Consider the following 25,144-nt stretch of genomic DNA (forward strand, 5'->3'; position numbering starts at 1 on the left):
TTAAAGTCTGTCCTTCCTGAAAAATTCTTCCATTGTTCTGCCAAAGTCACTATAATCTCATTATCCTTCCTTTGGATGTACTTTTACAATGGGTTGGTCACTGAGCCCCAGGGTGCAGATCTTTATAAGAGTTGAACTCTAGAGCTTAAATAACCAATTTTGTAAGATTTTGAGGATAACTAAGTCTTGGTAGAGAGGGTAGCTTCAATGATGGTGGTGGTGACAATGATGATGATGATGATGATGATGATGATGATGATATTGTGTTGCTACTGCTGCTGAGCCTGGCATGGATTGAACCAAGACACACTTACTTTTGGTGTCCTAAAAACTTTGCACAATTACCTCAGTCCTCAAGGCATTGTTATTCCTTTTTTTTCAAATAAGGGAAAGCAAAACTTAGAGAGGTTAAGTAATTTATCCAAGGGCACATAGCTTCTTTTTTTTTTATTGAACCCAGGAGTGCTTAACCACGGAGCCACATCCCCAGCCCTTTTTATTTTTATTTTTTTTAATTTTGAGACAGGGTCTTGCTAAGTTATTTAGAGTCTTTGCTCAGTTGCTGAGGCTGGCTTTGAACTTGCAACCCTCCCACCTCAGCCTCCCAGTTGCTAGGATTCCAAGTGCACTGCTGTGCCCTGCTGCACACAGTTTCTTTAACCACTATCCCATACTGTCTCCAACCAGCCATCTTGGCTGCTCTTAAATGACCCATATCAAATATATGAGTTGGTAAGGCTGAAGGAAGACAAATGTTATACAGGTAAAAGGAATGTCTGGTGATTGTGGATGTGAATCATCTAAGCACCTCCTGACCCATTAGGTAGGAATGGTGATGATGAGTTAATTAATTTTAACATTATGGAGGCCATTATAAAAGAAAATCTAAGAGACATCTTCTTTTTTTTCTTCCAGAATCAGATTGGATCTCTCTACCATTTTTTTTTTTCCTTTCTCACCTCTTACTACCAGGAAATTATTTGTCCTTCCCACAATGTATATAATGTCACAGAACTAACCCAAAGTTTCATTTCCTCATATAGAAATCCTGGTCTGATAAATACCTCCTATTAGCACCACCAAGGCCTCCCCAAATACAGGACCATGACTTCTAGATGTCATTGGTGCTGCCCCAGTTCACATCCCAATTGCCTCAGCAGTGGCACTCCTCTGCATTCTCATCCAGAACACTCCCCCAAGCAGAGCAACTTGGGGGGTGAGTGTTTTAGAGGGCTCATGATCTCCAGGAGTCCAAAGCCCTCAGTCCTCCAACAGGCCTGTGCCGGTTGGTCTTCATCTCCAAAGATAAAAATCAGGAATAGGACTGAACATGATGGATAATTCCTGAGTGGCAGAACTGGAGCAGCTGCTACCAGTGAAAGATCAGACCTCCTCCCACTCCAGCCAGCCCAAATCCCCACCACCTCAGTGCCCAGACATCATCTTGCTACTTCCCGTTCCAACCCAGCTCAATCTTGCTGGCAAAGACAGAGGTGAGATGAAAGTGCCCGTAGAGGTTTCTTCCACTGACTTGCAGAAATTATATGCCTTCCCCTCATGTATACATTAATAAAATAAATTGTTGTGTTCAATGCCAGCACAAAGAGCCTGATCCAGAGAGAGGATGGGAATGGGAAGTGGGAAGATAGTTCTTCTGATCACTCCTTACTAAGGAAGCTCCAAATCTATTGAAAATATGTCAGGAGTCTGAGAAATTCTTGGGCTGGGAGCTCAGAGCCCAAGACAGCCTACTTTGGAGTACAATGGCACCTCCATCTCTGCCCAGCTATATTAGTTAGGATTCACTAGAGGGACAGAACCAACAAGATATATATATATTTGTGTGTGTCTAGTTATAATATGGTATTTATTAGCTTGACTTAAACATTCAGAAGCTGGACAGTCCCGTCTGCAGGCTGGAGAGCCAGATAAACCAAGAAGCTAGAAGCCTCAGAGCAAAAGGGACCAACAATGGAGCCCTATTTTGAGGATGAAGGCCTGGAAGTTCCCTGGAGAGTTACTGGTGAGAATCTATGTTGGAAGCCTGAAGGAGATGTAGTCTGATGTCCACAGGTGATGGTAGCAGCAATAGAAACCCACCCAAGAACAATTGGGCTTCTCAAGAAGAATTAAGCTTGCATCTGCTGCAGATTCTTCTTTCTAGTTTTGTTGTTGTTGTTCCATCCGGGTACCCAGCCTATTTGACAATGCTTCCTATATTCAGGGTGGGTCTGCCCCTTCAATTTGCTGTTCCTCATGTCAGTCATCTTTGGAAACACCCTCACAGATACAGGTGGAAGTCTCTCTTTTTTTTTTCATTTGATAAAAATTTATTGAGCACCTACTATGTGCAAGGCTTCACACTAAGTGCTACAATACAGACAGTATGACAAAACTGTTCATATAATGTAGAATCAGAGCTAGTCCTTAATAGTTTTCCTGATATCAGAGAAAAAGAATGCTCCTCCTACCTGGTTCAGGGAACTAAGAGCATTGGTAAAGTCTGCTATATGTCCTTTGAGCAACCCAGCAGGAATTTTTGTCTTCAAATCAGCCATTAAGTCAAAACAAATAAGGCACATTTTAAAAAAAAATTCCCCCCTTTAATTGACCAAAGTAAATCCATGACATTTCATTTGGTAACCTGCTCAGAATTATAAAAATCATTCCATTTTGGCCCAGCCCATACTGTCCAGGGCAAAACTTCCAGACGATTCTACTGCCATCCGGCTCAGTTCTTATAAACTGCATATAAAAAAAAATCTTCAACATTCTAAATATGAGGCGCTCAGTGCAAAGCGTATCATAGCTGGATGTGACATTTACGTCCTTGACAAGCCTTGATTATCCAGGTCCTTTACCTTGTATATCCTGACCAGCCAATGTTCTGTGGTATATGCTTCCTCCAGGACATCAAGCTCAAAATCTTTATTACCAATCTCAGCATTTCAGACACCGTCAAAGCCTGGTGGGCGTTTGGCTTCTGTGTAGACCTGCCCAAAGCGGTAGTAACACATCTTGTACATAAGGCAGTTGAGCAGCACTGGAGAACCCTCACGGTCCACACGGAATTCCCCAGTTGGAGTATAATAGTCATTCTTCTTGATATGTTTGCCTGTGTCTGTGCTCCCTCCGATCCGAACCATCCAAAGAAACTTGTTGATATCATCAGAGGAATACCCAGTAAGGCCTCCAAAAATGACAAGCACATAGCTGACATCAAGCTCCTTCATGATCTCATAGGCTTTTTCTTCAGAGGATGCCATTGCCTGCCCTACTCGAGAAATATGGGTATTATTCCATGTATTATTGTCCACTAAAATTGTCCTGTTTGCCATAGCTGTAATCTGGTAGCCATAATCCCACCATGACATGACCTTTGCATCTTCTGGAGTATTGTGACGAAGCCAATAATATGCTTCTCGGAAGTCATCAAAAATGATCCTACTGCCATCCCCACCACGGGCAGACAATACAATGGAAGGAGAAGAATAGGCCTCGCTGGTCACCCAGGTTGAATGAAAGGTGTAGGTGATGAGAAAAAAAGCCATGACCAATATCATCCCACTTGCCACTTCATTCTTAATAGGGTAAGTAGAATCCTGTTGCTTCTTGCTTTTCTTGTCTGGACGACTTATGTCCAGATTCTTCATATATGTGGACAGCACCTGAGAGACTCCAATGCCAGAAAGAATGCACATAACAGGTGCTAACACCAACATTAGACGTACCATTACAGCTGAAAAGTACATGCTGGTCACACCATACATGATGATAAAAATCCAGGCATCAGACAGGTTGTTAAAGCAGTAATAGAGACCAACTGGAAACATGAAAACGAGGAGCTGCAGATCAAAATAGTAGGAAGACCAGGTTGTGGGCTGATGCTCGGACACAGAAGCAATGATGGGGATGTTGTTCTTAGCATAAGAAGGATCCAGCAGTGAGTAGAAATGCCCCGTCCATGGAGATATTTTTCCTGTCAGCATGAGGAGAGCTCCCACAGTGAGTAGGACAAAGCCTACCAGGGATATGACACTACGGAAAAGAACTTCAAATTGCTGTGGATTTAATTTGCTGCGCAGGTAATCCACAAAGGCATGGATTTGGCAAAGACCAAAGACTCCAAAGGCTGCCATGTGCTCTGATGAAAGGACAGGCTGGAAACCCACAAAGGAGATCTGCATGGAAAGAATGGTGCCCAGGTAGTAAACTGTGCAATAGGCCACATAAATCCGGTGGGAGAAACGGCCTGTGAGCATCAGCACCAGAACATGAAGAGGAATCAAGTTGATCAGGAACACATAACCTCCCCATGAGGAAACCATGTAGAAATAAGCAAGAGCACACTTGGCTGCCCAATAGATAGAACCAGTCTTCACTGCCTTGATCCACATGTAGTAGGTGAGGAGCATGCAAAAGATGGCAATCCCTTCATTATCATAGGAACCAGCCACAGATCGGGAGATATATCCAGGAACTACAGCAATCATGGCAGCAGCAAGAAGTCCAGCCCCTGCATCCTTGAGCTCTTTGGTAAGGTGGTACGTGACGATGGTGGTGAAGGAAGAGAAGAGTGGGGCCAGGAACACACAGACATTCCGAATGTCGATGGTGATGTGGAAAAAATGGAGAACATGGTAGATTGCAGCAGAGGTGATCATTAAGCCTGGATAATTTGTTCCTCCAATGATTCGTCCCAAAGGGTACCAGGCCCGGTCATCAAACCAGTTATGGAATTTATAAAATCCCTCCTCAGCCAGGAACCGGGTAGTCCGATAATTAAAATACGGATTGAACTCATGGATAACACTTTCAAATCTCAGGACAGCAAAGAGATGAGTGGAGAAAGATAACACAGCAGCCATTAATAGAATGAGAAGCTTCAGAAGAGTGTCCTGCTTCTCATAGGACAATCGCAAAAACCCAAGCTTAGTCATCTTGACATCGATGGGTCACAACAGAAGACACTCAAATAGCTAGCCGGTGTTCCTCAAGAACCCGCTTGGTTCCTTCTGCCATCCCTTCAGCGGTGCACCCAACCCTGGCAACGGCGGAAGTCTCTTAATCTTAGGTGTTTCCTAGGCATCTCTAAACCCACTAAAGTTGACAGTCCAGATTAATCATCAGAAGGGCATAGGTATAATATCTCACCTTACCTGACAATTAACTTTCTGACTCTCCAGGAGTATGATTCAAGATTTTTGCCTCATTGCTCTTTCTGAGTTGGTCGCACATGAGAGCTTTGCAGGGGGAATAAGGGGAGGGTAGAAGTGAGATCTGAAGACCAGCACTCGCTTCACAGTGGTGATCCAGGTTTGCCGATGGATTCCCAATGAAATGAATGTCTGGTATCAAGGATGTTGGGAAAGTCTGGGATACTTGAACTCCACTGAACCCCTCAAGCAAAAGACCTTAATTATCCAAGGTATTTAATACTATAAAGTTGTCATAGAGCACAGCTTAACCTAAACAAATGATATAAGACTTGCAGGAAGTACTACATCTCTCCCCTTTCTTCCCTCATCACTAGTTTTAGCCAGCCAGGCATCCTGAACTGATGAAAAGGAACTCACTTAATAAGGTAAAATCACAATTTTTTTGGTTTTCTAAGGGACATTTTGGTGCCAGTACCTTTGCTCCTAGAGACAGGGCCAGCTTCATGGACAGGCAATCTGTGCAGTCACTTAGGGGCTCACACATAAAAGGGTCTTGTACTTGGTTTAATGTTCTATTTAATTCTTGAAATTATGAATAATTTATGAACAAGAAGTCCTGCACTTTCATTTTTCCCTGGGCCTGCCAAATTATGTAGCAGGTCCTACCTGGAGATTCTTAACAGCTCTGGTTACCCAATGAGAAGGCAAAATGTCTGGCTACCTTCCTAGCCCTACCTACCTGCTGTCTGCTGACCCAAAGGGCTATGTAGAGCAATTGTCTGTTTTTCCTGATGGAAGACAAAGGATACTTGCAGCAGTTCTTGCTTCTGTGGAATGTACAGGTCCTCATATAACTAGCTTAAGCTAAGTGGCACTAACAGAGTGTCGGTACAGGAAAAGGAAACACTGTCCTACGCAGCTGATGACTGAAGTTCACTTCATCAGAGGAGGTGATCTTCAAGGTCGCAGGAGATTTTTAAAAGTGAGATTTAAATGGGATTTTAAAAAGTGGATATGAAGTGTGGACTGGTATATGGACCTAAAATAAAATAAAAACTGCCATCAATGTGCTAAAGACCTAAGATCTAGTCCAACTTAGCCAAATTAGAAAGGAAAATTGGGAGATGAAGATGGAAAGATGGTTTAAGAGACCCAGGGACCCTCTCTTTCAATCACCATTATTGCTCCATATGATAATTACTTGTTTGTGTGTGTGTGTGTGTGTGTGTGTCTCTACTAGAATGTATCATGTTTTTATGTTTTATTCCTCTTACCTAGTAACTGGGACATTATTCAGTAAATGCTTGCTGCATGAGTTAATATTGTGGAGATCTAAAATGTTACCCTGGGAAGTGACTGCCTAATTCAGTAGGAAATAGGAAACCACTGAAGGATTTTGAATGGAGAGACTTTATTTTGTGTTAAGAAGACGAGTCTATATAGATGGTGGAATGGCTGATTGGCAAGGGGAAGAGATCCAGGGTCAAAGAGCTGTTGGGAAGTTCATAAGGTGATCCTGCCTTTGAGCGCTTGCAGCACCAAACAGGATGACTGACTAGAAAGGAAAGAAGGCAGAAGTGTTTCAATAAATCAACTTTTTTTTTTTTTTTTGTGGTGGTGGTGCTGGGGATTGAACCCAGGGCCTTGTGCATGTGAGGCAAACACTCTACCAACTGAGCTGTATCCCCAGCCCAATAAATCAGAAGAATAAAAAGAAAATGACAAAGAAGCAGATGACAAAAACATCAGAGAGCTGGGACATGGCAGCTGAGTAGAAGGATGGAGGGAAAGGAAGGGCTCCAAAAGAATGGAGCCCCCTGAAAGAAAACAAGAACTTTGGGAGAAGGAACTTTTGAGGGATAGAGATCAGGGTTATTTGTTTCATAAAGCAGTTGAACGAGTTCCAATCCCCAGATGGATTTAAAAGAGCACCACTGATGGAAAAGTTTCCAAGAACAAAAGTGATGTTCCTGAAGACCAAGTTATTAAAACTATCTATTTTGGACTGGACAGGTTTTCCTGATCTCTAGACTCAGAACTAGCTGGGCAGCTCTCAAGACATGTGGTTCTCCCTAATCAGATGAACCAATTTGGAGGAGAGGAAGTTACTTGGACTGGGAGTATAGACCCATGGTAGAGGAGGTGCTTAGCTTGAGTGGGTCCTTTGGTTCAATCCACAACACCTAAATAAATATAAATAAATCTTCCCCAGGGGATTCTGATGCATGGCTCACCCCACACAGGATAACCCTAACCCACTTCAAACAGGCCGGGTAACTTCTGTTAGCCTTAAAAGGGTGATTGCAGATCCCAGTTTTCCTTCTACCCTGGCAGGGAGTATAAGTCTGGCAGATTGGCAGCTGTTCCAAATGTCCTCCCCCACCCACACTGGATGATTACATGAGCTGAATGTAATCATTCACAGCCCTTGTCTTTACAGCTGGCATGTCACTTAGCTTAATTACAGCACACAGTGGTATTTCAACTTGAGGAATCTAAAAATGCAATAAAATGGGTTTTGCAAATTGTTAGGAAGGCAATGAAGACCTTGAAACTGCAATTGACTAAGCATTACTTTCAATTATTTCGCTCTCTCCAGCCATGATTCTAAGTTATTAACTAGCAGCCTGGGAAAGCCAAACAGGCAATGTGTCATGTGGAGGGTATTTCACGTCTCTTGGATGCACACTGTGTGCTGGGGAGGGACTGGTGGCTCCAGGAGTTGCCTCAGGGTGGGAGGGGATGATCTCAGCACATATTCTTCTTGCCAATCATGCTCCCACCACAGCTCTTCCCCATGAGAATTCTGACTGGTCTGAGGTGACCTTCAGTAAGAACCTCCCTTCCCCTTTGCTCCCATATCTATCATTGACCCCAGAAAACATGAGAAAAGAAATGTGGGAAAGCAAAGCAAATCCTTTTAAGATCATGGATCAGTGCCTGGTTTCTCTATCTCATTTCTTTTCTTGGCTTACTTCCTGATTCCTCTTAGTGCTTGGTTCTGTACTCCTTGGGCAGCCATTTTAAAGGGGGAAAGGCTGTAGTTGGGGATGTAGCTCAGTGGTAGAATATTTGCCTGGCATGCATGAGGCCCTGGGTTCAATTTCTAATACTGCAGAAAACAAACAAAAAAACAAGGAAAGACTGAGGGTACCCCTCCTCTGCCCTACTTACACAAGCCTAGGAGTCATTACAATAATGAAATGGGACCTGTTCATCTGAGAAAGGGGCAGAAGTAGCAGGATGTTGGAGGAAGCAGGCAGCACTGAGATGTTCTTCTTGCCTGGAGCAACACCAGCTTGGAGCCAGCCTGGTGTTCTGGTTCTAGTAATCAGGACCAGAATCCTGGTAATCAGGAGCAGAATGCCAGCTGCCTCAGCAGTCATGCCAAGCGGGAGAGCAAACACCAAAATCCTGTTTGCAAAGCCAGCAAGACCAGCAAGGCCATCACAATGTGGCCAAAGCAAACAGGGACTGAGACAGCCCTGCTGCGGTGGACTCTCACTTCCCCTTGGATGTTGCCAAGAGTTAGAATGAGCCAGCTAAACTCACTCGTCAAGAAATCCAGTGGCCATGGGGATTCTCATACCCATTCTAGGGCTGGACTCCAAGCCGGGCCCCTGCCCTCCTTACTGAGGTCTCCTTTCAGTTTGGCCCAGGCCAAAGAAAAGCTAATAATGATAAACCATTTCCACATGCTATTTATTCTTCCAAGCAGTTCTGTGAGATCAATATTATCCCATTTTACAGAAGCAGAAACTGAGGCTTGGGAACATAAGGATACAGAAGCAGACCTTGGTCTTGGGCCTCTAACTCGGTATCTGCTCCATTTCTCAGTCCCTCCATCCTTTCACCTCTCCACCCCAAACTCTGTCAATTCCCACAGTCCCTTCACAGGCAGAGGTCCTCCAGTCTGAGTGGGACTTGAGTTCTTTTTTTCTATTTCATAGCTGAGAAGCAGAAACTTAAGGAGGGGCAGTTATTTTTGTTTTTAAACCAGGAAACAGCTAGTTGAGATCCCTAATTTTGTCTACCACACCTCCAATACAAATAGAGCCCCAGAGAGAAGAATGTTTACAATTAAAAAAAAATTCTTTGGATATTTCAATAGTACGTCTCCCTGTTTATTTAAACATGAAAGATCTGAATCAATACCTCCAGTTTTCATGTCATAACTTGACTGTTTTGACATAGCTTGAACAGGCCCCCTTTATGACCTGCAGCCCCTCGCTGTCTCTAGGGTGCAATGTGCCTATGAAAAGTCAATCTCCTTGCCACCTGGTTAGGAACTTTAATGAGGAGATGCACAGTAGCTATATTCATATCTAGTGGAAGGCCTGGGCTTCTGCTAAGCGAAGATGATTATTTGAGATTCGGATTGAAGAGAGGGAAGAACAGGAAAGAAAAATCATTCACTGGATTCAGTGTCAATTAATTAGTCCCTCTCCGCCCCCAGGGTTTTCATTTGCTCTGCTTCTAGGGAAAATGCCATTCCTTAATAGTGGGAAAATGTAGATGGGGAAGACTTAGGTGACTTGTGGGTCGTCGGGGCTTCCCAAAAAACAGCTCAGAGGTCTATGTGGGGTTGCCTCAGAGGCTCTGTTAGAGAAGGCATGCTTCCGAAAAACTCAGCCTGACTATTTTCTCAGAATTGGAGATCAGGACGCACAGAGGGAAAAAAGGCTTCATGGAGGGGGTCGTGGGGGTACGTCTCCCCGCGTCCACATTGCTGTTCCAAGCTACTTGAAGGAATACGGCTGACCCGGGATGCTGTGCCTCCGCGCTCCAGTTAGAGAAAGACTCCGTGTGGGCAGCTACTTTCTGAGAACGTACAGGACGCTGTGCCTTGCAGGCAGAGGGTCCGGTCCAGGCAGGGTCCCCGTGGCCGTCTGCTGGAGTTTTCCAGCTAAAACCTACTGTCTGGCACCGCAAGGTGGCTGCAGGCATCGCGGGGCCAAAGGGCGTCCCTAGGGAGCTCCGCTTTCGCCCCAGCCGGGTCAGCCAGACTAGAAGAAGTAGGACAGTAGTCCCAGTAGAAATGCTCAGGGAAGGGTCAGACAATGGGTTACCAAGCGAAGCTTCACCTCTGACCACTCGTCCCCAGAATTATCGCACTGGAATGCCCAAAGCCGCAAAGGGCATAAAATGGGCTTAGGAACCCGCGCCCCTGCTGCTTACGTGGCGCGTATTATGTGCTAAGCACTGGAGCAAAGCGCTTAAGCGAGTCTTGTTATCCTCCAAACACCTTATAAGGGATACACCAGCCCCATTTACAGATGAAAAAACTGCCCCCAAGAGATGGTGTAAGCCAGAATGTGTTTGAAGCGAGAGGGAACACGGCAGTGATTTCGCCACCCGCCCTTCCCTGACCACAGTTGTTTGAAGTTGACCTGAAGACACAGAATTCATTTCTAATATGTACATCAGTGTAGCCATGCAGGGGAGCAGAGCTGCACATTCCAGCGTGGTCATCCCCATTCTGTCGCTGCTCCCATTAGGACTTCCAGCGATCACTTTTCAGTATAGGAAACGGTGGCTCGGTGAAGTCCAGCTCATAGCTAATACAGAAGCCAGCTCCAAAGATTTGCAACTTCTGAGTCGCAAATCCAGGGACATCTGAGTTTTCTGCTCTTCCTCTGAAATTCCATCTGCAGAGGAAATGGAATGTTGAAACGGGGCTGTTAGGAGCATGGCGGCCCACACAAGGAGACTTCACTCCAATCTACCTCTACTCAGAGCAGTTTAATCTCTTCGTGTGGAGAGCTATTTGCTGTAAAAGGGCACTGAGCTCTTTCCCTTTCTCCGGCCTTCTCTCCCTCCCTCCCTTCCTTGCTTCCTCCTACCTACCCCCATTCTTCCCACTCAGGGGTTTGTGAAGAAGAGCTGGTTGGGTGTGATTCTTTCCTTTAATGAACTTCTCAGACTCTAGTCCCTTGGCTAGGACTGGGAATGTGTTAAATGACCATGGTTTTTCTGGGTAACAGACAGTTTAGTCTTGGCAAGATCTAAGAAGAAGCTGAGGCAGGCAGAACTTTTTTTTTTCCCCACTAAGCTAGGCTGTGTTGTGGTAGGCATGCCACTGTATTGATTTGAGTCTGGCATCAACTCCGTAGTTGTTATTATATTCATGGAGATACTATTCTCAGGGAGACAAAGACACTTGCTGGAGCCTGAAACTGGCAGGATGTGGGATCAGAGGGGGTCTATATTCAGTTTACCCAACCTCATAGCTCCTTCTCTCTGCTCTGCTGGCCAGTGACACAAAAACGGTTTGGCAATGGGAGTCAAAACAGTTTCCTCACAATGTCTTCAACATCAAGAAGGATGGCTGCAGCAACCATTCTCTTAAAGTTTAGTAACTAAGTTTCTTATTTGTGGGGGGGGGGTGGATTTACTGGGGATTGAATCCAGGGACATTTTACCACTAAACCACATCTCCAGCCCTTTTTATTATTTTGAGACTGGGTTTTGCTAAATTACTAAGGCTGTTTTGAACTTCCGATCCTCTTGCTTCAGCCTCATGAGTGAGCCTCTGGGATTATAGGCATATGTTTAGGCCCCTTCTTAAAGAGTGCAGATTTCCACTCTTGTCCTAGGGGAAACTCACTGCTCCTACCCTTAACCCTCCAAATATGCCTGGTCTCCCTTCAGAGAAACGTTTTTTTACATGATTCTTTTAAAAATGGGAACCTGCCCTTTTTGCTCCCCTCCTCCTTTCATACTTACTCACCATTTCCATTGTAAGGTTGCCACAAACAACATCCCTTGGGATATTCCTTTTTCCGCCTCAAGTGGGCAGCAAGGCAGCCTAATGGAAGGCCAGTTCTGGTTTCCAGGGGGATGAGGTGGGGGGATTGGATTTCGGGACCTCCCCTCCTTCCAGAATCCCGCCTTTACTCCCTCCCTCTCTTTGTCACCCCCTGGACTTTCTCGTCCCACCAGTTTCCAAAGTGCAGAGGATGTTTACCCTGCGGAGAGAGGCCGGGATGGCGCTGAGGTCAGAAGCCTGATTCACTACCGGGAGACACCCGAGCCCGGCCTCCAGCAGCCCAACCTCTGCGGAGGGTGGAGACGGAGGCTCAGAAACCCTACCCTGCCCGGCCAAGAAATGCCCCCGCCTCCCAGGCATCCCTACTGCGACCCCGCGCTCTCTCTCCCAAAGGCTCCCCTCCAAGTAGAACTCCTCCGAGGGGACACTGGGTGCTCCCGGCACCCAACCCCGCCCTGTCACTGCCACCGTCTGAACCCCGAGGTTCAGGGCTGGGGAGGAGAAGGTGGTTTGCATAATAAGGCTTATAGGAGCCCGTTCTGGAGCATTCCCTGCCCCCGCAGGCCCCCTTTACCCCACTCTTGAGGAGGAAGAAGCAGGAGACAGAGAAAACCAAGATACATGCTGTGTCCCACCAGCCAGGAGTTGGGGTTCAAGGGGCTTGGAAGTGAGCATGGAAGAAAGGGAAGTTCAGTCTCCTCTTTCCATCCGTGTTTTGTAGCGAGGGCCCCCCTACCCTCAGAACCACGACAGGATTAATAATTCAACAGCTACCCCCTTCCCTTTTCTTGCACCTGGGGCTCGGAGCCCAGATGCTTTGAGGTCCCAGGTGGAGTCAGTTGAGCGGATTGGGCAGCCCCTCCCTGCCCGCACCACCCCAACCCTGGCCGACGCCTGTTGCAGCGCGTCGGCTCGGCCCCAGTCTGACCCCGGCGCGCTGATAAGCCCCCAGACGACCAAACATCGTTAACTTCTTTGCCTTTCTAGACTTCTCTGCTTGTCCCTTCCCCGACCCCTGGGCCGGGGGTCGCCTGGGGTGTCTCTGTACTTTCCTAGGCCGCTGGACTTCAGTATACCATAGTGCTCTCTTTCGCCAATACAACTTTCTGCCTTTGGCCCCCTGCTCTCCATTTTACTCCCCCCCTTCAGTTTCTGCCCCGGGAACCAAATTTCTGGGTCACCTAATTGTGCTAAAATAGGGCCCCCTCACCATCTTCTCCACCATAACTCACCTTGCCCATGTGGACACTGCCTCTGAGTAGCTTCAGGAAACAGTAAAAACTAAGAGACAGAAAGGAGAAATTGATGTCAGAGAATGTCAACAAAGGTTTCAGAAACTGAAGCTCAAAATCCCTCTCAATCCAATCCTGACTATGGGGGTGTTGGGGGGAAGGATTGAACTGCCCACTGAGACTGAAGAGCCAAATGATGTTCTCAAGTCATTTTTCTTTACTTCTTCAGGTTTTGTTCACAATCAAATGAGGATCCGACTGATAAGAGAGAGAGTCTACACTTGAAGCAACTGTTGCTAGGCAACAGCAGGATAATCATGGTTTCCCCCTGGCATCATGAAGTGTAGACAGTGCCTGTGTAGGTCAAGGTCCCAGGTTCTAAGATTATCTGCCCAGCGTGGAGGGAACTGTCATTAGAAATCTGGTCTTTCACTACAGCTGCTCGCTTCAGGGGTCCCCACTCTGTCACCCCTGTAACACTCACTGGTTCTACTCTCAGGCAGATTCTTTTTCCACTTACCCCCTGTTGGCCCCACACTTCAGGGATGGGATAAGGGAAGGGTCCTGGAGAGACCCTCTGGAAGACAGACTCTGCCCAGGGTCAGGGCAGGCGCATGGGGAAGGGGCATCCACGGCATACCCAAGGACAGTGGCACCCACAGGGAAGAGAAAAATGGTCCCCAGAGTGGGCCTGCAGACCTTCTCCTTCCACTTCCCTTTCTAGACAAGAGCAGATGCCTTTAGCCCGAGTATGCAGTTTATATGAATTCGAACAATTGTTTAGATAGATTGGAACATTTTCTCACTTGCAGTGACTTGATAACAGGACCAAAAAAAATAAATGTCATTTTTCAGAAATTAGCCCTTCAGGCCATTTCTGGTAGATGTCTTCTGGCAATAATAATGATGATGATTATCATCTGAATAATTTTTAAACAAAAACTTTAGAATTTAATTTACTAAATCCACATTTCCAGGTTGTGGCTCAGTGGTAAAGTGCTTACCTAGCACGTCTGAGGCACTGGGTTCAATTCTCAGCACCACATAAAATAAATAAATAAAGTAAAGGTATTAAAAAAATAAATCCACATTTCACTTCCAACAATTCTAAGGGGTAAAATTTAACAAAATCTTGGGGAAAGTATAAATGTGTTTCAAACTTCAAGCACTGTTGAGGAGATATTTGGTGTAGAGTGTTAGCAAGTTGCTCTACCTGCTCAGAAAATGTTAGCGACTTCCTCTCCTCTCCTCACCTGGAGAAACCCTCTTTGAACCATGGAACACTGTAAGGCTGCAATTCTCCCTTGACCTGCCTTCTAAAAACTTGCCTTCGTGTGTTTTTGCCCTGTTTCTCATGTTGGCCAGGTGGGTAGAATAAACAACACAAAGCATTTTGTCTTTCAAAGAATTTCTGAAAGTGGTGGGAATGTGGGATTGAGGCATAAACCCCCTCAAAGTTCTGGAACAACTCCTTGTTAGTGGAAAATCCAGTGCCTTTAAAAAAGCCTGACTTTGCGGTGGACCCTGGGAACAGGGATCTCTCTCCTGGAATTCTGGGGACGGTTCGCTGAACAGCGGGTCCCAGAAGCTGGCAGAGCCTCTGGGATCCCTGGGATGGCATCCCTCCGACCTTTCAATTTCCTACCTCACAGGCAACTCCAGCCCCGCGGATCCCCCAGACCCAGTCCTTGCTGTCCTTCGAGAATGTAAATAGGTTGGTGATGATCTCTAGGTCCTGGTTCCGCGAGGGGAGGCAGGCTGCTTTCAGTTCACTGGTAACTAGAGGCCAAGGCGATACCCGCCCCCCTTCCCCTGCTGGAAGTGGAATCTGGAAAAGCCCCTCTGCCTGGTTCCTGAGGGGCCATATCTTAGACCTTATCCTCATTTCCTTCCAGCGGGTTAACCTGAGGCTTCTGGGCGAGAATTTAGAGACCTGTGGAGGGGAGTTTGCCCTGGGATGAGGAGGTTTAGAGTACAGGCGCTGAGGGTGGGTGAGGGAGCTAAAGACTGGATTCTGTACAAAGTCTTTTTCATTCACAGTTCAACGTGGGACTTTTCTGTGTCTTTTCATTTAAAGAGAGAGGAGAGGAGAACTGTTAACGAAAAACAAACCTCTCCTAATTTCTCCATAAACCAGAATTCCACCAGGGGGAGAGAATCCAAGTGGGCAGTCGTCTATTCCTTTCATTCTGTCCTTAGCCTCTCTGGAGCAATTGTCGGGAAAGCTCCAATACATGTAACATGGAGAAAATTTTACATCTACAGCAAGTATGAACTTTAGTAACCAAACCACAATTTCACATTTTAGCAAAATATCATAAAACAAGTAGGTAACAATTTGAATGTAAAAAAAAATTTAAAAAAATAGAAGGACACAAATAGCTCTTCAAAAAAGGTCATAAACCTCCCCCATGCACACAATGGGTTTTGAATCCAGGACCTCACACATCAAGGCAAGCATTCTAACCACTGAGTTTGCAGTGGACCCTGGGAACACTGAGCTACATCCCCAGCACACAAATTTATTTTAACACTATGAAAATACTATGTGTTCAACTTCTATGAAAATTAGAAATGTACAACCTTAGCCGGGATCAGTGGACATGCCTATAACCCTACTTATCATGAGCCGAGGCAGAAGGACTGAAAGTTTGAGGCCAGCCTAGCCAGTTTAGTGAGACCCTGTCTCAATTTTTTTTAATTAATTTTTTTTTTTTTTACAAAGGACCAGGGAGATAGCTCAGTGGTAGAGTGCTAGAGCATTTGGCTAATCTGCAGGAGGCCCTGAGCTTAATCCCCAGTACTGCTAGAAAACAAACAAACAAAAAACCCACAATTTAAAAAATATTGCTCATTTAATAAGAATACATCATAGAGAAGTGTACATATACACAGAATAGTGTATATGGTGTGCATCAGCAGAAAAAAAAAAGAGGAAAGGAAAATTGGAAATAATTTAAACATTCTCAATAATTAAATATCTCTCATCTAATTAAATAACGGCACATCTATACAATAAACTGGAGCCATTAAAAAAGAGGAATTAAGTTTTAAGCATGTGAAGTTTTAAAATAAAAGTTCTGAGGCAGGAGGACTGCAAATTCAAGGTTAGCAACTTAGTGAGGCCTGAAGCAACTGGGGGTATAACTCAGTGGCAAAGTGCCTCTGGGTTCAGTCTCCAGTAATAATAATGAAAGTCAAGCCGGTTGTGGTCCAGCACTCCGGTAATCCCAGCAACTCAGGAGGCTGGGGCAAGGAAGATCACAAATTGGAGCAGGAGGCCAATTTGGGAAATAGAGATCTTGTCTCAAAATAAATAAGAATAAGAATGGCTAGCAGCTGGAGTTGTGGCTCAGTGGTAGAGTGCTTGCCTAGCACGTGAGAGGCACTGGGTTTGACTCTCAGCACCACATACAAATAAAATGAATAAAATAAAAGTCCATCAACATCTTAAAAAAAAAAAAAAAGAAAAAAGAATGGCTAGGGATGCAGCCTTGGGTTCAATCCTCAGGATTGTGGTGGTGGTGGTGGGAGTAAAAGTAAAAACACAAAGCTTTGAATATGATATGCTGCCATTCGTGTTAAAACGCTACATTTACACACACCTCTGTGGTGATGATCTGGAAGGGGAACTGAGAGAGGAGATGGGAGGAAGATATATTCCCTGCCCCCACCCAGTACTGGGGATTGAACCCAGTGTTGCTCTATTATTATGTCCCCTGCTTTTCTTTTTTTTTTTCCTTTTTTTTCTTTTCTTTTCTTTTCTTTCTTTCTTTTCTTTCTTTCTTTCTTTCTTTCTTTCTTTCTTTTTTTTTTTTTTTTTTTTTTTTTTTGGAAACAGGGTCTTAATAAATTGCTGAGGCTGATCTGGAACTTCTGCTCCGACCTTAGCCTTCTGAGTTGCTGGGATTACAGGTGAGTGCCCCCTTGCCTAGCTTACTTTCCTTTTAAATGTATGAACCATTGTAACTTTTGAATTTTTTTCTTTAGCATACATTCGTTGCCCATTTTTTAAAGATAAACTAAAATCAAGAAATTACTATTTTAGTAATATTTATGTCCTTAATAGAAAATTATTATGGACAACTTATAAAATATAGAAAAATTATAATTAATTACATTTCTGTTTATAAAGTTCTGATCTACACAATCCTTATAACAATGAAAAAGTAGACTTTTGTCATAGAATTAGAACTAATACAAATCAGGCCGTTTACTTGATAATTCGTTTTAAAAAAAATAACAGCAAAACTTTTTTCTGAGACAACTTTGCTTCAATAAAAAGAATGCTTAAACTGGTAGTTTGGGTAAAATGATTTTATTTGGGTGCCGGGGGAGTAGATACTAATTCCTTTTTACCTCCCAGGCCAGGTATGTACAGCTCAGACCTCTAACTAGACCTCTAACCCTTAAGGGGAGGAAATATTTGTACCATTAAGATTAAAAAAAAAAAAAGACAGATTCTAACAGTTTGTTTTCAAGCTTAAATCTATTTGTTATTTCTGGGCTTCCCCAGTACTCCAGGTCATCTTGACTGTGTAGATCTTCAGTTTTTCACCCGGGGACCCTGGAGCCCATTCAAGGAGATACTATTTTGAGTGGAAGGCAACTCGGTGTGGGAGTCAACCCAGGGAATCTGGGGCTGCCGTTCGAATGGATGCTTCGAGGAATAGAAACGGACCTGGGAATGGAGAATGGGCGGATATGGAGCTCATCGTATATGCATACCCCTGATGGGAAGAAATACTCCTTGAGAGCAATGCCTCCCTCAGCTCCTCTCTGCGACTCCCGGGTCCTAGCAGCCAGAGAGAGGAAACCGGAGCCCCTGCTCTCTCCACCCGCCTGGATCACTGGGGGCCCAGTTTCGGGTCATTTCACCTAGTTGGACTGGCTCCTATTCATTATTCAAAAGACCGCAGGCGGCACAAAGAGCTGCTATCGGAGAATTTGGTGAGGAAGCCAGGCGGCCAGCGGGAGATTCTCAAGCTCCTTGCCCTAGCTTGGAGTCCCGGGAAAAATGTTGCAAATGTTGGAGTCCCGGGAAAAATGTTGAGTAGGGAGGGCTGGAGCATCTGTGGGTCCAGCTTGGGGAAGGCGACTCTTAGAGCTTGTTCTCCCAGGAGCCACCAGAAACCATTCCACCCCGTGCAGGAGAAACGTGGGTGTGGGATCTAATCTTCTCCCCACTTTTGCCCAAATCCTCCCCTTCCCTACCTAGGCAATTGTTTCCGCTGCCTCCTGACTAAAAATAAAGGGAAACTGAAGCATAGCAAGATTCAAAAGATATGCTGAAATCCATTAAGAAACGCACGTTGGGGATGGTTTTGTGGTCACCAGGATCCTCTGCAACCCTGAAGGATGAATTCTGGGAAGGGAAACAGACAGGTAATGATATACCGATTAGGAAGAGTGGGCATCAGGGCCAGGAGGGCATCTGCATGTTGGACATGGGATCCCGCCCTCCCAGAGCCAGGAGGAGCCCTGGGAATAGGGACTGTCACTTGAGAACCAGCCAGCCATCCTCCCAGGTTCCTGATGTCTCCTTCAGAAGCAGCCCCACTGAAACTAAAATGATCCAACAGTTCAGGAATTATAGATTGGCTGAATTTCTCTCCCAAACCAGCAGCTTCCACTCTTTGCTTCTTTCTCCTTTCCTCTGATAGCACTTCTCTACCTCCTCCACTCCCTTTCTGTGGATTCTGCTCCTCGTTGTCAGTCCCCTCCAAAGAAACTGCTAAATGAAGGAAAATCAGAGTCAGCCCATTCAGGACTCTTGGAATCTGTTTCTCTCTTTACCCTACTCCCTGACCCCATTTGACTGATGTGGCTAAATGAAGGTGAAGGAGGGAGCTTGGAATCTAAGTATTTGCCCAAATCCTCCAGTTTTGTCGTAAATGAACCTAGGGCTCTGTTCAAGACAGAGAAGACTAAGAATAAGACTAATAATAAAAATAAGAATTTTTTAGCTTTTTAGGACTTTAAAATTGTGGGCAAGGGGTAGAACACTTGCCTAGCAGGTGTGAAGCCCAGAGTTTCATCCCCAGTGGGACTCACCCTCCCCCTTTTCTGGGCTTCACTCAAGGAAAGGAGACAAGATCAGAGTTGATAAACCTTCGGTATTACTCTAGGTTGTTTTGTTTATAAGCAATAAGTTACAACACTTTCCCTTGAAAACCCGATTAGAAATGAAAGCAAAAGAACCACCCCCCTCCACCTTTACAGGAAGGTTTTTGCTTGGATAGAGAGAAGAGCTAGGTGGGAATCTATCCTAGATAAGGGCATGGGCCCCTGAGCAGCTCCCACTGGAGCTACAACATAGGAAAGGTAAAAATTCCAGGCAACTATTCTCAAGTTGAAGAAAAGCCAAGCAAGGTTTTGGCTGTGCTGATTTCTTCAGGAACTGGCCTGCTGACTGGTTTTTTGGCCAACATAGTGGGTGCTGAGCTGCGTGGGTTTATATCTGCCTCAGATGAGTTCTGGACAATCTTACTCCCCTACTGTCCTTCTGTCCAGCTCCTCAAGACTTTCCCTCCACTCTATGCTCTGTATTTCTCTCTTAGTCCTGGGGATTAGTTGCAGGACCTTGCAATGCTGCGCAAGTATTCGGCTTGCTTAATACTAAACTGCTGTATCCCCAATCCTTTTTATTTTAAGACAGGATCTCCTTAAGTTGCCCAGGTTGGCCTCCCCTTTGAATTTCCATCCTCCTGCTTCAGCCTGCCTCCCAAGTAACAGGAATTACGGGTGGTGCACCGCCACACTTGGCAAATTCCCTGATCTTTTTAACTCCAGTTTTTCTGTCACCCTTCTCTGCGTGCTCCCTTTGGTTCCTCTCACTGTCTGTATGTCACAGATAACATCCATTTCCCTAGGGAACTTCTTTTATATTCAGTACCTTCTCTCTGGTTTTGTGGTCACCAGGTCAGGTGAAGGGATTAACTGGTTACTGGTTAATTGGCTTATTCAAAGCCTGGGTCAGATCATCTGCAGGTGAGGACACGGCAGCTGTGCCACGTTCCATCAGTCTGTCCTTTGAAAGGCCAGTGCTTATTGCCACTGTTGGGGATGCCTTGCAGAGCAGACAAATTTATCTTCCTGGGGAAGGAGACAGTCCACCATGTTCATTTTCAAAATTGCTGCATTCTTTGAAACTACATCACATTTATCTCCTCAAGCTGAACATTCAAATAGTCTAGAGAGAGAAAGAGGATTTTATTTTGTTTCAGTTTGGAATCTCCTTGGCATGGCTGGGAGTGGGGGAAAAAAAATTCCAAGTCAAGACTTCAGCTAGACACAGACTTTACCCAATGTTTGGAAATTCCTACGGGAACCTCTGAGATCAGCCGGGTCAGAGTTCTGGGGTCTAGAGGGAACGGTGGGGTGTTTGGAACTCATCCCTCCCCTTTTTTGTGATGCTGCAGATAGAACCCAGGGTACAGCCTCTATTTTTTACTTCAGAAAAAAAAATCTGGCTTCCTGGTCAAGAAAAGAAATTTAAGGAGGCAAAAGGGAAAAGAAAATCAAGAAAAAGTTGATGGAACTTTCCTCAGCTCAGAATTGGCTCCGTTCAGGGCCCCAGCTCAGGAATCAGACAGAGGCTAAGAGAAAATAAGTCATTCTGCTGTTTTTCCTTTAATTTCTTCTTCTTCTTCCCCCACCCCTACCAATAACCAACCTTCTTCTCTGGGGCCAGACCCCAGGTTCAATGCTAGAGTCCTCCACTCCTTTGGTTGAACTCTGGGTGGGGAGTTCAAAGTTTTCCCTGGACCTTTCCCTTCTCCAACCCTCCCACCCCACCTCGCCCCCACTCACTTGGCATTGTTTGGTCCAGTGGAGCTGGCAAACAGGTGGTACTGCCCAGAATAGTAACCTACCTCTTTATTTCCAGATTCTGTTTAAGTGAACAGCTTCGACTCTCCAACCCTACCATCCCCAAGAGTTTTTAAATTAAAATGTAGACTCCTGAACGTTGGGGACTATAAGGCCCCACAGTGCTAACGGCCCTACAGGGAATTCCACACCCATTCTAGCAGCAACCAGATTTGTAGATGGGATCCTGGAGTAAAGGACTTTTAAAATTAGACAGAAAGGAGTAAAATCTCAGACAAAGCAATTGCATGCTGCACAGTAGAGACCTCCAGATGTGAAGTAAATGTGGATCTTGGGTGATAAAGACTGAATTTCAGAGGCCTCAACAGTAAGAGGAGCTGCAACACACACAAAACCAGATTTTCTAAGAAAATTTGTCAATTCAGGAGTTAAAAAATTAAGACCCAATCTCTTAGTACCCTGAACTGGCTGAGTGAGCTTTCTTTAGGTTAAAGTCTCATTTATATTTCACCCCAAGACCCTCAAAAGGTGAATATTAATTTTGTGTAAGTCTCCAGAGAGGATAGCAAACAACGGTTACTCAGAATGGATTATGTGAGATTCGGTTTACGACTGCAAATTGTGTTTCACACATGAGTCACCTTGAACAACTCAATAATTAATTAAAACCATGTCCTGCAGGGGAGACTTTATTATATTCACTGGCTTTTTATGAGCGAGGTGTAGTTTGGAAATGAAAAATGTAAGGATCCTCCTTATGTCTGCTTTGCATTCTGCACTCCAGGGAACCCTCCCCATCAGTTCCTGGAGAGCAAAGTTGGGGTAAGGAGAGATTTTGGCTTCAAAAGGTAGAATGAATTTACTACAGTGAGTTGGACTTCATTCAGCTTCTGTAATTGTGCCAACCAGTGTTTTTTGAAACAGAAGTTGGGGTTTCAGGGTGGCTTAAGTCCCATAGCTGAGATAGCTGGAAAGAAGAAAAGGGCAGTGCGGGATTTCTCAGCCTTGAGATGTAGGCTGCTTAGCAGATCCTGAGAAAGAGGAGTGGGCATCTTGGCAGTCTTCTCCAAGCTAGCAGGTCACACAGGCTGGGCACTATTAAGCAGAGGTAGTGTGGGGGTGAGGCTTCTCCATAGACATGTGATTAGAACAAGATTTTCTGTAAGCTGGTTCCTCTTCCTCTTGCAGAAATCTATACTTTCTTCTCGACATCAACTATGAGAGAAACAATCCTTTATAGGCTTTGCAGTCTTCACTTCCCTCATCTTGTTTGTCTCCAAACAACCCTGTGAGAAAGGGTAGATGGAGATGATCACTTCCATTTTACAGATGAGAAGACTGAGTGTCAGAGACAAGAGATGACCAGCTCAAGGACACACAGCTGGCAACCAAGCCAGAGCAGACACAGAAGTTATTCCAGTTTTCAACACTCCTTGAAACCTACATAATCCAAAGACTCATCAAAGGATCCCATTTTTGGCTGGGAGAGAGAGAGAGAAGTTCCCCCCAATCTAAAAACAAGATCAAGAGGGAGTCAGCTAGCAGCTTAGTGGGCTGGATAGGACATTGCCTGGCCTAGCACCACTTTTAGGGACAAGCAGGGCAGAAACTTGTAAGAAAAAGTTCTTTGGAGGCTTCCCTGGTTGGATCCCCAGCACATACCTCTCTCTCTCTCTCTCTCTCTCTCTCTCTCTCTCTCTCTCTCTCTCTCTCTCTCTCTGTCACACACACACACATACACACACACACACAGAGAGAGAGATCAAACAAATGTAATATGTGGAACTTGTTTAGATTCTGATTGAACATACCAATGAAAAAACATTTGGGGGCAATTGAGGAAATTCTATCATGAATATTATTAAGGAAGTACTGTTTGTTTTGTTTTGTGTGATAATTACATGGAGGCTATGCAAAAAGAAAGAGCAAGAGAATGAAAGGTGGAAGAGGAGGAGAAGAAAGAATTCCTTATCTGTTAAAGATTCAAAATGAAGTATTTTGAAAGTGAAATGATATCGTAGTATTTGCTTTAAAACACGATTGGAAAAATTTCAAGTTGGTTATGAGTTGATCATTGTTGAAGCAGGACGCTGGCTATAAGAAATTTCATTATACTTCGCTGTGTACTTTTTTGTAAATGTGAAATTTGGCATTAGGAAACAATCACTAAAGCTGTGGACCCATATCCCCGAAAACCACAGGTACATACTAACTTTCTCAGATTTAAGGGGTGGACCTTTGAGAGCATCTGTGGAATCATGTTCAAATCCTTGGTGCCCACCAAATGTCATTTTGCCCCATGGAAAGGAAAAAAATTAAAAGATGTTTTGGCACCAGGTTGACTCAGCCAAGCTTTTTTTTTTTTTTCTCTGTGGTGCTGCAGGCATAGGCAACAGGGCCATTCGAATTTGGGTATCCCACAATTCAACTAGAGGTGAAAATTTCCAGGCAGAGTTCATTAGTTACTCATATGGACTGAGTTTCTGAAGTGAAAGCTTCTGAAGGATGGCAGGAAAGTAGGTTGGGATAAGAGAGCAGAATTTATCACTTACCTTTGTGGTTTTAGAAGTCCTGAGGAGCACTGGGCAAAAATTACTGAATGTTAAAGGGGAGTCAATGTTTTGATATTTTACAAATCATTTTCCCCTTTTCCTTTAGTAATTTCCCCATATAACTTAGGTCTATTTTTTGTATCATTTCAAGATACAAATGAGGTTTTTTTTTTTTTCCTTTTTAAAAATGGTCAAGGACTTGGCATTTGAATAGGGAAGGAGCCAACTGCTGTGATATGCATTTATAATCCCAGATCCTGGGGGAAGCTGGGTAGGAGGATAATTTGAGCACAGGTAACATAGGAACTCTGTCTTAAAAAAAGAAGAAAAAAAGAAAAGAAAAAAGAGGGGTGGGGAAAGAAAAGGAAAGGAAGAAAAGATAGATGAATAGAAGAATATAGAGAAGTGAAATTGCCAGTCGGGAATCGGTGCCATAAAAAACTCTGTTTGGATTCCAGTCTTCATCGGTATCTATCCTCTAGAAATTGGACGAATTAATTTCCTAAACCTCAGTTTTCTAGTTTATAAAAAACAGGAGTAACACTTACCATCCCACTTCTATTGTTATGAGGATTAAATGAAAGATACTTACCGGGCATTTAAGGCACCCCACTGACACAAGGGCATGTGACAATGATGAGGATTCTGAAGAGTCTGTCCCAAGGAGGGCAGTGGGACAGGGACGTAAAGTTCTGTGGGTTTGGGACAAAAAGTTCTGTTGGTTTGAAGTGCTGGTCAAAGTGTCAGGGAATGCCGTGTCTTAATCTTGGGTCAGGCAGGCAGCAATGTGCAACGATCTAAACGCTCTGCTCTTGAACGCTCTAAACGGGGTTTTGCTGGACAGTGTCTTAAGGTAGACCATTGGCATCAGAATGAGTGATCCACAGAGAGCAGGTGCACCTGTGGATAGAGAGAAGGTGTCTCAGTGGATAGAGAGAAGGAACTGGGTAAAGGCTCCCGTCTTCCAGCTGTGCTTTCTCAGTTTAGAGAGTTTACCAGCCAAACAGGCTGCTTTGCCATCCAAGATCAGGCGAGTAAATCTGCTGATGCCTTGACTTCAGTTTCATTACCAAGAAGTCTCCAAGACCAGGGGCTGGGGATATAGCTCAGTTGGTAGAGTGCTTGCCTCACATGCATTAGGCCCTGGGTTCAATCCCCAACACACAGTCTCTAAGACTAGGTTTTTACATACATGGAGGGAAGGCAAATCTGTTTTCAAAAGGGGAACAAATCCTGAGGCTGACCCCTAGTATTGATGGAGAGGTAGCAGTGTTCCCCTTGGTTCCTATGAATTCTCCCACCTGCAAATGAGCCACCTTGCTCATCTGACATGCATGGATATTGGGCCAAGCAGGACCCAGGATGACTGATCTACAGTTTGTCTGTGTCTTCCCAGGTCCAGGGCTTGGCCTGCACTCCTGAAGCAGGCAATTAATTCCTGAGAATGGGGGACAAAGAAGGCAGAAACTTCAGGTAGGCTGATGTGGGGGATTCCAATTCAAGGACAGATAGCACCCCAATGTCTAACTGCATTTGCTCTCCTCATATGCACACACAAGCAGGTAAAGATTAGGGTTGGCTCTGTACCATCCAGGGGTTATT

The 25,144-nt window shown here is 44.8% G+C and overlaps 1 non-coding gene and 1 pseudogene across 1 annotated transcript; both read right to left on the reverse strand.

The window, feature by feature from the left end:
- Positions 1 to 2,822: 2,822 nt before the first annotated feature.
- Positions 2,823 to 5,009, reverse strand: LOC144255872 (dolichyl-diphosphooligosaccharide--protein glycosyltransferase subunit STT3A pseudogene; annotated as a pseudogene).
- Positions 5,010 to 6,774: 1,765 nt separating this feature from the next.
- On the reverse strand, positions 6,775 to 6,847 carry Trnav-cac (transfer RNA valine (anticodon CAC)). The gene has a single exon. It is a non-coding gene; the product is annotated as a tRNA-Val (tRNA).
- Between the last annotated feature and the right edge of the window lie 18,297 nt (positions 6,848 to 25,144).

The sequence above is a fragment of the Urocitellus parryii genome, chromosome 7 (assembly GCF_045843805.1).
Source record: "Urocitellus parryii isolate mUroPar1 chromosome 7, mUroPar1.hap1, whole genome shotgun sequence".
NCBI classification, from domain to species: domain Eukaryota; kingdom Metazoa; phylum Chordata; class Mammalia; order Rodentia; family Sciuridae; genus Urocitellus; species Urocitellus parryii.